Source organism: Apteryx mantelli, chromosome 3 (genome assembly GCF_036417845.1).
Source record: "Apteryx mantelli isolate bAptMan1 chromosome 3, bAptMan1.hap1, whole genome shotgun sequence".
Classification (NCBI taxonomy): Eukaryota; Metazoa; Chordata; class Aves; order Apterygiformes; family Apterygidae; genus Apteryx; species Apteryx mantelli.
Window position 1 is genome coordinate 24528392 of NC_089980.1, and position 14537 is coordinate 24542928.

The 14537-nt window shown below is 40.8% G+C and overlaps 1 long non-coding RNA gene across 1 annotated transcript; it reads left to right on the plus strand.

Annotated features, from left to right (window-relative positions):
• Nucleotides 1-1410: 1410 nt before the first annotated feature.
• LOC106482736 (uncharacterized) lies at nucleotides 1411-14032 on the plus strand. Its single transcript, XR_001292221.2, has 3 exons — nucleotides 1411-1491; nucleotides 9408-9521; nucleotides 13961-14032. It is a non-coding gene; the product is annotated as an uncharacterized lncRNA (long non-coding RNA).
• The last annotated feature ends 505 nt before the right edge of the window (nucleotides 14033-14537 follow it).

Here is a 14537-nt window from a genome sequence, read left to right on the forward strand (position 1 = left end):
TACTGATGGGATTGGGGGGGGGGAGGGAGGGAGAGAGAGAGAGAGAGATGCTGCAGCAGCAGCAGCAGGGAATGCAGGGATACGGGCGGACCGAGGGGAAGGGAGGCCAGGACAGCAGCAGAGGGAGGGGAGGGGAGGCCGGCGCGCAACGCCGCCGCGGAGGAGCGGGACGCCCCCCTGGGCTGCCCCCCCGGGCTCGTCCCCCCTCCGCGGCGGCGGTGGCAGGCGCCGGGGTCCCTCGGGGGCCGCCGCCCGCCCGCCGAGGGGAGCCGCCGCCCTGCCTCGCCCCTCTGCCGCCGGCCGCGCCCGGCCGCCCCTCCCCCCGCGCGCCCCTGTGGCGGTTGCGGCGCCGCGCGCCGGCCGGTTCCCCTCAGCCGCTGGCGGCCGCGCGGGGCAGCGCGTCGCCTCCCCGGTAATTACACCTTTCATCGAAAAAACACTGCCCTGTTCAACCCGGCCGGCCGAAGGGCGGTGGGAGGAACGCTCCGGCCCGTTTATTTTTTTCCTTTAACGTCATCCATGCCGAGCTTTTGAAAAAAGCTCTAGGTGATAATATGGGCCCCATTAGCTTCGAATTTAGATGATTAAAAATATCCTGATTCATCACGGTAGTATATCCCCTTCTGAAATGCCTTTCATGCCATAGGAATCTAGGTGCAGTGCAAGCAAATACAGAGCTGGCTCGGTGCTGAAATTAGGCCATCTCTGGCATGGAAAATGGCAGCCATTTAGTAGCATGTGGCAGCATTTTTCACCTCAAGATATGTAAAGGGTGTGGTACCAGTGGGGCTTAAACAAATACCGTCTTCAACTCATAATTTAGGTTAACTTGTCCTGCATCAGAGGTGGGATGAACTGGGAAAAAGATAGCCTGGTTCTGACCCATTTGACCAAGGGTCAGTGGAAATTGGTGAAGTTCGGCATTCACTGAAAGCCAACTAAAGCCAGCATCTCTTGGAGCTCATAGGAAGGAAATAATTCAGGCACATATGCCCTCATTTTGATAATCAGCAAAAGACCCTCAGCTGATTCTTGCCACAAGAAGCATCTATATAATAAATTTTTTAGACTGGCCTTTTTGCCAGCTTATGTTGGCAGTCTTATATATCCATATAGATGAAGATGAAATACAGCATCAAGGTTAAAAAAAGGAAAATCCCATATGTTTTTCTTAGATTTATAGAAAAATATGTATTGTTCAGAATCACTCAGCTATGTGTAAGCTCAGTGGCCTGAAGCTAGAGAGGACAGTGGCTCTCCTTCCACCTTACGCTGTTGAAAGGAAGGACAGATGGACTCTGCAAGTGAGAAGAGCCTACTTTCTGTTGGTGAGCATGGGAAGGGGATCCAAGAGCATAGACGAAAGTCTTTGAAAGCAAGAAACTTTTTCCTGCCAGCTCTTGGTGAATGGAGAAGCGTACAGAGGATTTACTTCTGGAAGCTTTTTACTCAGAAACTCTCCAAGAAACATCTTTAAAAACAACTAAAAATGTGAGTAAATTTATGATTGGTATAAGTATTAGGGTAAAATTGAGAAGACTGGGATATGAAAAGGGTTCCCTTCTTGTGCTGGGGTACTGCCTTCATATGTCAGGAGCCTGCTGTAACGATCTTTGTGCTACTGATCCTCGTTTACTGTAATCTTCATTAAACAAGTCACCACAGTGCCTCCATGGTATGGGACCACCCTGAAGCTGTGGCACTCAGGCAGTTGTACAGTGAGAGTAAAATATTTTCTGGTGACTCTTCACTGAACTTGGGGAAATCAGTATTGAAGCTGGGGGTGGGGGAAGATGGATGACAACAATAAAAATAAATTGCTACTGCCAGGGTAGGAGGGTGAGATCAAAATGCACATCCCATAGAGACTGGAAACGTGTCAGCCAAGTTCATCCTGAACATACATTAACCATTAATGGCGTAGTAGGGGGAAAAGGGAGAAAACAAAGAGTTAAGGGGATGTTAGCTTTATGGACTTTGGCACCTATTGGTAGGGAAGTGAACTGGAGAACTACTGCCAGAGATATGATGGGTGTGGATATTTCACTTATTTACTTATGTTACTATGTTTTCCTCAGCCAATAATAAAGTCTTTCCTTGTTTTAATCACAGTCCAAGCGTTTGCAAACATGGAAGCATTGCCTCATAAGGATACCTAGCAAAGGCACTTAGTTTTCCTATATTTCTAGTTTTAAAGCCTAGCTCTTGTTTCTGTCAACACTCATTGAAAGAAGTTACACATCAAGTCAGTTCTTTTCAAAATACTTTCAGCTCAAGTGAGACTAAAGAGGCACAGGATGCATTTCTATTAAAACCATTCTCTTTAAGCCTCAGTTGGACACAAACCCCAGAAATTATTGGTTCTCTATTCATTTGATAGCCTGTACTTTGTCCAAAAATATATAGGCTGCTTTCCACAACAACTCATGATACACCCATTAAGCTCTAGTGACCAGTTCTGTCACAAAAGCTGCGAGGAACATAACTAATAAAAACAATGACTAGCACATTTTTATTTGCTGAAAATTTTCTATGTACTAGATGATTTATTCCCAGAATACCCCCATGGGATAGAAAAATATTGTATCTCTGATTTACAAGAAAGAATGCAAGAAACACTTCAGTCAATATTTAGAAAAATCAACAGAAGAACTTAGCATAAGGCTCAGAGATTCTTTATCTCTTGTGTGTTCTGTCACTGAAATATACAGGGTCCTAAAAATACACGTCACATGAACAGTGCTAACGTATTGCATTATCTTTAATAATTATCATGTGTTTACTTCGTTCCTATTTTATTAATATTACAATAATATTTGCTTCTTATTACTTAGCTTTGCACATGTTTATGATACCTAAAAAAAAATAAAGATGATAAGGAATGTACATCTTACAATAAATTAAGAAAGCTGACAGCAGCAAAGGGAATAGTGGTGTGTGAGGAGGATATGGTTGAAACAACATATTTTATGTATTAACAACATGCATCTTGAGTGTTGCAATTCTTAATGTTAGTATGATAGAATAAACTGCCTTTTCTATCCAAGGACATGAAATATGCTGTTTTGGGGGGAAATACTGCAGATATCTGCTTTTGGCATGCAGACCCATTCTAAAGCCAAGAGGGATCCCATACACTTCCTCTGCAGACAAAAAAATGCTTGTAACTGGTAGGTCTGCTATATGCTCAGGTAGAACGACTCAGAAGGGGCCCTTATATATTGGCTAAATTTTGCATCCAGGCTTTTGTGTTCTCCGAAACTTGACTTTGTAGACACACTTTGTTTGTACTGAAACAGCAGTTCATCTCCAGATGAAAATCTGAGCTGTACTCTATGCAAAAACAGTACAGGCACACAAATTAGGACGGTGCCATTTCAAAAGGTGGGTCCTACTGCAGTCTTCTGAACTGTAGTAATAACTTGGGTTACAAGAGTTTACAGGTAACCTCATAATACATATTGGTTGCAGACTAGGAATACATTGAAAACTTGCATGTGTAAAGTGGGTAAAATTTGCTTCAATATATGTAGTATTGTAGTTTCATATAAATCTTATAAATGGGGTAAACTCAATCCCAGTGGACAAGGAGCTTTCTTCACTGAAACTAATGATTCTATCACAGAACTGAATTAGGCTCAGTACTGTGATAATGCATTCAATAACATGCCTTAATGTTTTTAAAGACCTGTAAATCCATTATTCTTTTCCTCTCTAAATTCCTTACCAAGACCTGTTTCTGCTATGATGTCTACAGTCAAGTCAAAGTACAAGGGCTAAACAATAAATGGCAAAATTGTTACTTATTATTTCCATAATCCCAAAATAATGATCATAAATGTGTATCCATATGTGCACATTGTAAATATGGAATTGTCTTTTTCTTCCCTTAGGCTTCTTTTATTGCTTTTTGGAGTCTTATTTATAATCTTAACGATTTTCTGTGAATGGCTGAGCTGACTAATTTTGCCTCAGAGACTAATTGCATCATACTGATCTCACTTCACTAGTTTATATCAGCCTCACTCCTCTGGTTTTAGTCCTCATTTAAAACAATGAAAACATGACCACCACCAGGGTACAATTTGCTGTGAAGACGTGAAGTGCTTTTGGACCTGTTGAAGTGTCCAGGGGTGCTGTGTTCTGAATATGAACTAAAGAGTCTCTGTGATTACGGAAGATGAGAGGAAGCGCTTTCATTTGTAACTGCATGAAATTGCTATTATTTTGAATCGTGTTTTTAAGATACAAACTATAAACTGACCAAAATCATGTTTCATGCTGGACTCCAAATGGGATTCTGTTTGCACTCTGACAATCCTGTTTCATCTCTCAATGTGTATTTTTCCTGTAAAAGTGGAACTGAATCTGACAAACCTCGCAGGGATGCTGTGAAGCTTAATTAGCATCTGTGTAGCAGTCTGAGGTTGTTCTTACTCTCCTTTCTTCAGTAACATAAATCTAAGAATGTTCTTTTCTTTCTGTTTTTTTGTAGCCTTTAATGTTGGTAGTTTTTCAAGCCTTTTGTCCTTTCATAGTCCCATTCTCTCCTGCAGATTCCTCTGTCTATGCAGAATTTTTCTTCCACCAACTTCTGAATCTGTTATGCCACCTTAGAAAGTTGAACTCTTCAAGATACTTCAGTCTCTTAAATGAGGCTATTTAATGAGGTAGAACTCTTCCTCAGGTCAAGTGGCTTTTCAGACTGAAGAGTTCTCAGGAAGACCATGTATTTATATGTGAAACTGGATGGATGCAAATTTCTGCCACTGCAACACAAGACACTGCAAGAAAATCCATTGATTCAAAAGAAAAGTGGATAAATTTACATTACACATTTACATTGCACAAGCTGGTGCCTGGGCAAAACTAGTGTTGCTCAGCTTACAATTACAATAACTCTGTACGAGAGCTGCTTGTAAACATATTTTCTTTGCAATGTTTGGTAGTTGCTACTAATCTCAACCAAGGCTTTTAATACCTGTTTCTCTGAAACTTCTTCTGGTGTACACGTGATGCTACAGATTTAAAAGAAAACAGGGTATATTTAGAGATGAATGCAATGAGGACCTAACTCTGAAGGCGCTTTAAAAAAAAATGCAGCTAGCTACTACTGTCATATAAGTAACAATGATGAAAGAGACAAGGAATGAGGAAACTTGTGACTAAGAGATCTTTAAGACGGAAGGAAACAAGATGAAGTGAGGGAAAATGGATACACATGAGAGAGGGAGGGAGAGTGATGATTAATTTGGAGATGGGAAGGAAGAGTGATTTAGAAAGGGGAAACCAAGAGCAGGGAATTTGGCAAGAGAGTGGGAGGAAAGCTTGTGAAGAGGGAGAGGGGAAAAAAACTAATTTGTAAACAGTAGAAAATTCTGCACTTAGATGAAAACAAGTCCACCAAGAAGCATAATTGGGAATGACAGCCCAGAATGGGTTGAGGTAGATGAGCCTTACATCAGAGAAGGGCTCAGAGTTCTCAGCTCATTGTAAACACGAGTGCTAGAGATCACATACAGATCTTAATTTCCCCAAGGTTTTGGAGTTTTCAGATTATAACCCTGACTAATTCAGTTTTCTTTTTCTTGTTTTAAAGTAGTATTTTGGTTAAATTAAATTTTATTTCAAAGAACATTGATATATTGAAAATATCATTTATTTTTAACTGAAAAAATGCAAAACAGCAACAAGGTTCTAAAACATGTATTTCATTGGGAAAATAGAGGTAGACAATGATGACAGTTACAATTCAGGCAGAAGTCAGTGTATTAGCCAGTGACAGGACACTTAATATAAAGAGACACCTTCATCATGGTCTGTAGATTGAAATCAAAATGCTGTGGTTTATCAACAATTGGCATTTTTAGTTTGTTTACTAAATATTACAGGCAGCAAATGCCACCTCTCTCTTCATGGATTAGATTTGCTATCAGTCATCACATTTTAAGCAGGTTATGGCAGTGCTGCAGCTAACAGTGACTAAAACCCAACTCCTTTCTTATTTGCCACTGATACGTTTTGTGGATTGATTCTTTCTGCAGTGAAAACTAATAGAAAAATGAAGTGTTCTGTAAAGCTTGAGACATTCATGGAAAGAATTTTCTATAAATAAAGACCTCTTGCCACTCAGCAGGTGACTTTAGGTTACCTCCCAGAGAAAGAAGGAAATCTTGAAAAGAAATGGGCAACAGAAGGCAATTTCAAAATGTTATGTAATGTTTAGTCAAGTTCCCACATTGCTCAATGGCAAAACAGCCTCCTCAATCTCAGCAAGAACATAACTGAGCTCATAATTTCTTCTGAAGCAAACAGGAAATGTTTGGACTCAGATTTCTTTAGAATAAGAATGGTTTGTAACTTTGCACGATGTCAACCATTTTTCTTTGTATACCGTCAATGCAAAAATTAAGAAGAATTAATTATATGGAAAGGTTATAAGCATAATTCAAAGTATTTTTGAGGTAGAGAAAGACAAATATTTGCACTGGTTTAATCAAAAGTGTGAACATAGCACTGGCTCAGATCCTTCTGTGTGGACAGAAAGGCCTGTGCTCTGGAAATAACTGAACTTGCGGGAGGAGCTGCCAGTCAGTGGTACAGCTTCATTTTGTTAACACTGCTGCCTTGGTGAAGGTAACTGTTCGTACAAATGTGAGAGCAAATCCCCCAGCGCAAGTGCTCCCTACCTGCTTCAGTTCAAAAGAAAGAGTTTAAGCGATGAATCACTATGTAATGGTTTAAAGTATACCAGTTCATCTTGGCTGAAGTAGGTCGGGGCACACTTAGTCCTCCCCAAGCATCAAAATGAGAGACAGTCTCCTGAAGATGGGCAGAGAGAATCATCAGAGAGCAGGCTGGGGGCAATAGCCTCTCCTAAGGGGTCACACATAGGTCAGGAAGAGGACAATTCTCCATAGTCACAGTAATTCAGCTGGGAAGAAGTTTAAGCTGCAGCGACATTTTCTTGAGCCAAAAATAAGTGTTACTCTGGACTGCATTAATTTAACTAAATCAGTCAAAACGAAGAAAAAGACTAAGAAAAACTAATTAAAAGTAAGTATTTCCAATCAGAGTAAATTTCAATAACCTGCAACTCGGAAGTCATTTGGCTGATTTTCTTCAGTTTTTGCAAAAGTGACTAAGGTACATTTGGCAAGCTTCAGACTTAACCAGCTTTCCAAACTGAAGTTATGATGAAAAGTGGGAAATAGGGTGCTAGATTCAGCCTTAACCACTGGGATGTTACTGCCTCCCCTTGACGTTCCCTCGCTATGCCAAAGCATACAGTGGATCATCACATCAGGTGGGTGGTTTGCAAAACTTAGTAGAGTATTACATTTACCTGCCATAGAAACATTAATCATAGTATATCTACACCTCAAATCTTTCTTCTCCAAACATGGAGACCAACCACAGTTTCACAGTTTGCCCAAAGACTTCACAAATTGCATATGTGGTGAATCAGGAGGAAGCAAGGTCCAGCTAGATTCGCCAGCTGGAGTCCAGTGTTCACTATGGATGAGTTCTTGGTCATTTCTGAAGATGAGGGTTTCATTTCATATGCTATAAAGATTTGCTTTCTGTGAAGTTAATGAAAAGTTTTTTGAAGATGTTGCAAGGAAAAGATTTGTATTTTTACAATGAAGAATGATAGTCATAGTTGTGCATTCTCAAAAAAAAAAAAAGACATCGGCAGCAGTTACTAGATGCGCTCTCTGCTTTTTCAACAAAGTCGAGATTTACTTATTCAACTGAATAATGAGGAAAGTAGCTAGTGGGTATAAAATTAGCTTCCACAGGATGTACCCATGAGCCATTGTTCCTGTGGCTAGTTACACACCGTAACAACCCTACAGACCTTAATCTCACTGCAGTCTCCTGCAGGAGGAGGAAATGAGCTGGGCCACAGTCTCTGAAGCTCCTTCTCTTCCTCCTCCCTTTGGTCAGGGACTCTGACAGACCCAGAGCACAGAGCCTCAGGATGTTTAATTTACTGTGCCTGTTTGCTTCAAGGCTTTCCTAAGATTTAATTCCCTTACTCTACAGTAAAAGTGATAATAAAAAAAAGGTCTATGATTCACAGTAAAGCACTAAGTATTTTGTTTAAGTTAAACAAGTACCTAAGTGCTGTGCTGAATTGGGGCCAAGGGTAGATTACTAAGAGAACTGGGCAGTCTTCCCATCTCCAGCCAGTTCACCAAGTAGTCTCAGGCTAATCATGTAGTTCTTCTGTGGCTCAGTTTCCCCCATACGTATATCATAGGATATATGTGCTGTCTGGTAAAGATAACAGAGACAGTGAGAGAACATGAAAAAACACTTCAAGACATCATTCAAGGGAAAAGTGCAATAGAAAAAACCAGGCTTTTTTATTCAATACATATTGTGTGTTAGGTTCACCTTATGATTTTTCTTTCGTCTCTAAACTCTAATAAGTAGTAATGGAAAAATATCAGGTAGATTATTAGCAGAGTTTGCTTGCATTTTGAGTGGTAAGAGTGTAGTCTGAATCCTACAGGAAGCAACGGGTCAAAGATCCTGTGCGGCACAAAACCAGCAGCCCATAATGGCTCAGACTGTGTTGCCTTTGAACAACCTTGTCATCCTCCCAGTATCAGGCTGCTGTAGGAGATGAATCTAACAGATTTTGTCCAGGCTATTGCCTTCGTGCTGTAGAGCAGTCTGAAAAATTAACTCAGACTCCTTTCCAATGGCTTGTTAAAAGGGAACTGGAACAAAGCCTTTGGCAGTCTCTGCCTAGCCTGCACTGGGAAAATTTCCTCTGATCAGATATGGAGCTTTTAAGACTCTTTTACGTTTCTCTGACTCTTACCTGGCAGAAAGTGGCTAGAGAAAGGGCAAGAGTGCCATCCTGGAGACCTTTCTATTGATATGAGAGAGGCCTGGATTCCATATAGGAATATAGAAAAAGCCTGCAAGAACAGGCCTTTCTTTTAACAAATTTTCTGCTTTGAAATTTATATTATATTTTGCAAAGTTAGAACAAAATAACTTTGTGTACTAAATTGCAAAAGAACTATCTGGAGTACATATGTTTACTCTGTCTTTCTATACAGAGGAAATTAGCATAACAAATCTTTAATAAGAAGGGGTTGTCCTAGAATATTAGTTGGGTAGCTTAAGAAAGAGTCAGGAAAATATAAACGTGATAATCCATCCTATGTAAGATAGAAGCTGAGGTAAGGTACTCTCCTAATTAACAGTTGATAGCTGATGTTGTAAGTACAATTGTTGTGGAGATCCTCATATTCTTTTTACATTACAGCATTGTTTATAAAACTAGAAAAACAAATGTTACTTTTTGTATATTTTGAGCTACAGTTTTGTAAGAGAATAACCTATTTCTTCTTTGTAATAAGTGGCCGTATTTTGTTTATCCATAGATAAACCAGCACTGTAGCATACTTCTGGTTTTTGTGACCTCTCCAAAACCTTTGCGCAGGCATTTCCTGATTTCTGTGTTCTGCAGATTTAAAACCAAAAGAGCCTGAAGAGCAGTGAGTATCAGCAATATTTCCTTTTTCTGTTGAGCACTCATGGGTCAATCCAGCAGGAATTAGCACAGACCAAAATAACTGTTTTTGCTCAGACTCCCCTTTCTGTGAGGAGTAGAATTCCCGAATTCTAATCTCATCCCTGACTCTAGCCCACTTCATGTGCATATAAAGCATGAGGTAGCTGGGGCCAGTGTGCAGACAAAGGATTAGCACCCGTGGGGAATGAGCTGTTTTCAGCTCCCCCTGCATAACTGTGGATTTGAAGGCTTATTTCCTTACCTCTTTTGTGGTAAGTGAAGGGGAAAATCCAGTCGACCAATAAAAGAAATGGAAATACAGTCAATGGTTGTTTATTCTGGCTCCTCTGTGTTGCCCCTTCATCGAAAGGGATTGTAACTAGGCTTTATGTTACTAGTACACTACTCTCCCCGAGTAAGTAACTTCCAAGGCCCATCCTCCCATCTTTGCCATGGTGCGTTGGAGATAGCAAGAGATATATGCCCATTCTGGTAGTTTCCAACCACAGGAAAGATCTTCAGAGCTGTTTACCAGCTGATATGACAGATCGTCTTTACCTGACCCAAGGCTGCAGGCAACCAGGCAAAGAATCAGGGAATTATAAATTGGCCCTTGTCATCTCCTCCAGGGTATGATGCGTGGGAAGATGTTAATCCTGACAGACAGCAAGTCCAACCCAGAGTTTACCAGTCCTTAGCTGGAGATAAACTGTTTAGAAAAGTCTTAATGCAGGAAAAAATCTTATCACAGAAAGAACAAATTCAAAAGATAAGCATGATATTTAAGACATAATTCAGTTGCAGAAAAAAATAAGCTACAAATGCAGGAGGTGTCTGTTAAGTGCACTGTTCAGGCTAGGATGGAGATAGGTCCTGGAGCTAATGCAAAAGGGTGTGATTCATCTCTTACTGAAACTACACCAGAAATTCTCATGAAAAGATAAAGAACATTAACACATGAGTTACATCAGAGTATATGCTCCATCAACAACGTAAAGTCTGTTGCTTAGAGAGAGGGAAGAGTACGTAGTGTTGAATTACATTACCACTGAAGAATACTGCCTATGTATTTAGGTATGTCAGTTGTGCAGCTGTACTTAAGTATCTTTCAGCATATCCATTACATTTGCATATGATATATGTAAATTAATACATCCTTAACTCATACCTAGTTCTGTATGCGTAGATGTATGTATGCATATACATGTATACTTATATAGGTATGATATAAGCACATATTCATTCAGAGCATTTTAATATAGTTAAAGCACTGTGCCAAAAATGTACACCATCTGTTTTCAATCAAAATAGCCTATTTCAGAGGAAGGGAGTGTTGTCTGGTGATCAGAGCGGGGAAACTAAAGAGTCAGGACTCATGGATTCCATTCCCAAATCTTCCAGGGCTTGGCTGCGTGGTTTTGACAAGGTCTGCAACTTCTGTGTACCTTGGTTTCCCCATTTGCAAAATGGGGCAGTATCTACTCACAGGATGTTGCAATGGAAAATATAATTAGTATGTGCTTGTAAAATATAGAAGTTCTTGTTATATCATCATGGTATGTTTGAAGAGTGGAATTCAATTTAGGAATACAGTAAGGGATTTGTTGTAGATAAATATAAAGACATACACAGGTAGTAGCTACGCGTATACTTACAGCTATTTGTACATGCTTGGGTAGTCTAATTTTTAAATGATAAGACCCTTAATAAACTTAATGGGAAATAAGGTGCTCAACGCTACCAATCCAGCCAGTACTGTAAAAGTTTTCACACTCTGTTGAACAGCATTTCCATGGTGACAGCTGTACACTAGTGGGTAAGATACATGCTGTACCTATTTTTTGTCCTGAAATAGGAAAATGCAAATGGCTCTTGGGATTTTCTGGCAGATTCCCTGTGGAGAAAGCCTAGCTCCACTGAAGACAATGACAATACTCCCATTAAAATATTTAGGACAAGATTTCATCCCATCCACTTTTTTAGCTTCAGTGTGTCCCTTTCAGCAATACAGCATGGAATGATCAGCCCTTCCCCACAGTGCTTCCTCTTGGGCATGTGGACCGCATTTGCACCATAACAAAAAACATTTCTTCCTGTGCTTTGCAGGCGAAACTGGGCTGCCTGGAGCCAGGCTTTGGTGAAAGTGCCCCAGGTGCTGCAGTGAGCAAAGCAGGGGATGGTGCTCCAAGCTCCCAGGCTTCCACTGTGCTCTCCTGTTGCTTCACAAACTCCTCGGGTTCCCCAAATTGTATGCATCTCTGAGGGGGTGATATGGCTATTCCTGGATGCTGGGGAGAGGGATCAGGGGCACGTGCCATAGGATGAGAAACACCCTTTAGGAAATTGCAAAAATGTGCCAGGTGTGGAGTGTTGGAAAGGGAAAGAAATACAGTGTTTGTATGTCTGGGTTTGCCTGGCTGCCAGTAGGAAAGTGGTAGTGAGAGAAATCGTGTGTGCTGAGTGCTGTTTATGTATTCTGCATACTGAGGTATTCTAGTGTTTGATAAATATTTGATGCAAATATGAATATATTTCAACATGTATCTCTCTATCTCCAGCACACCAAGAGAGATGGGCTAAGCTTGTTTGTTTCTGATACGATGTTTGACAGCTGCTTTTTCCCAAGTTGCACCTCGTATCTCATTAGTATGCTGTTACTTTTTTTAAGTATAGCTTCAAAAGTACACTTTGGATCTTATGATGTACGCTCCCAAAATGAGGCAAATTGCTCATCCAGGCAGACTAGTGTAGTTATGTGTGTGCTTAAGCAGGGAAAATACGGATCTCATGGCTATTCAGTGAATACATAAGGATGTCACTCAATAGAAATGCTTTCGTATAAGGGAGTGAAGAGAATGCGTGATGTCAGATTATGCTGAATAGACAAAACAATTGATTCAAATAACGGTTTGTGGGAATTATCCCTCCACTTCTGAGATGCTAACAAAAGTTGATCTCTTTTCTCTGTGTAGAAGGATCTGCTCTTTGGATCCCATGCACTATATTTTAAAGGGAGGGTATATTCATGTAGCAGCTGGGATGTGCTTTATAAATGCAGCCTTCAAGCTTCTCTGCTGTATGAGTTTCCATCATACACGTGCATCATGTTCACTTTCAACTGGCTTGAGTCAGAATGTTGAAGGTAACAAACTTGCTAACCAGGATAAGCTTTTTTTTCAGTTCTTGAATATTTGTAATATTTTATTCCTCTTTAAAGGAGTTATGATTGCCAGCCAAATGAGACAATGGCTTACTTCTAATTTCAGGTTCAGCAGAATGAGGTTCTGGAACAACATGTCATTATTTTTTCACATAGATATTTGTGTAGAAATAATGGAAAAAATCATATTAATAACACTGGAACTTGAAGTCCTCTTGTCATCTCTGTGGAGTATAGCTGTAGTATGGGTTTGATATGCCTTGTCCTCCCAGGTCTGGTTCGCAAGACTGATGATGATCCAGCTACCAGTGATACAGCAAAACAACCAAGGAGGGGGGTCATTGGAGCAGGGAAGGAGGGTAGGGCTTGGTGGGGTGGGACCAGTGATCTAAATCCTGCTTTCTGTGTATGATAATCTGCATGTAAAGGTGAGAGGAGGTGTATGTAGAAGCTGCATCGCTTGTGTGCAGGAGGTAAGAGCTATTAATTCCATCAGTTCATGCAGTAAGCTTCTACAAATATACCAGAGGCTCTCCTTATGTACAGGGTTACGTTCTGGGAAGAGTCAGGCTTTGCTTTTATGTAGCCCATTTGTTCCTTTGTCTCCCTACTGTGTCTTCTAAAAGTGAGGCATGAAATCAGAGTGTGTTGCCAAAAGAGTGTCAGCTGGCTCTGGGGCTGAGGCCAAGAGGAAGCGATAGGGAGCTGGTGAGGATTGCTGCCCTCTCCTCATGCCCTGTGCAGAGGGGAGCTCGTGCCTGGGTCTGACCTTGAGCAGTCGGGCAGAGGATGAGGAGGGTGAGTCGCTGGGCATGGGCACCTCTGCTCCCCACAGAGGCAGCAGAGCCAGTGCAGAGCAGGGCTTGTGGGAGGTTGTCTCCAACAGCCCCTTCTGCTGAAGCAGGGCAAATGGTGTCTGGCACAACCCAGCTTGGAGGGTCTATTGGGTTACCTTATATCTGAAGACACTTGACTGATCCAAATAGCAGGGATTTTGTATGTTGCCAAATGCTCTGGGCACATCAACAAATGCATGAAAATATTTGTTTTACCACCAGACTGAGAAAAAATTAAGAATCTGGAAGGCAAAAAACTCTACAGATTTTTTTTCCCTGCAATTTCCAAAGAGCATTACTTTTAAATTACGTATCACTCCCTAAACCCAAAAATTGTTCAGGAGTCTGTGGGATGGTGGTGTTCTCAGGAATTTATAACTGAAAAACAATTTGTTCTACTTTGTAATACCCTTTTACTATGTACAGGGATTGTTCCTGACATTGTCAAGAAAGGCCTCGTGACTTCTGTTCATGCAAACTCCTCAGAAGAGAAGGAGGGAAAGGAGACAAGAGAAACATACTTAAATCCTTTAGTCAAGTAAGATAAATGCAGTTTATCAATGACTTTTTAACTAATGAAAATCTGCAGGTGTTCCTAGCTCTAAGGCAGCATTACTGACACCTGTAATACTTAAGATAATTCACAAAAGGAGGGATGCTCTTCAATGTTTATATATAAATATACTGCACTGCATTTGCCATTCTCAGGTGGATGCTACATGGTGCGATGGTCTGAAATAACTAACAGCTGTTGTGTCCACCTTTGGAGCATGCTGAAGTCATCACAATAAACCAAATATAGTCTGATCAGGGGTGAACTGAGATACTATATATACTGATTCTTTTTTCCAGTTTCTGCTCCTATCTGTGTTGAGCTCTTTCTCCCATGCAAAGTGCAGAAGCAGGACTTCAGGCAAGCTATGCCTGATGCTATGGCAAATCTTGAGGTACCTCAAAAATGGTGTCTGTATGCGGTGGGTGATCTGAATCTCACTTTGGGATC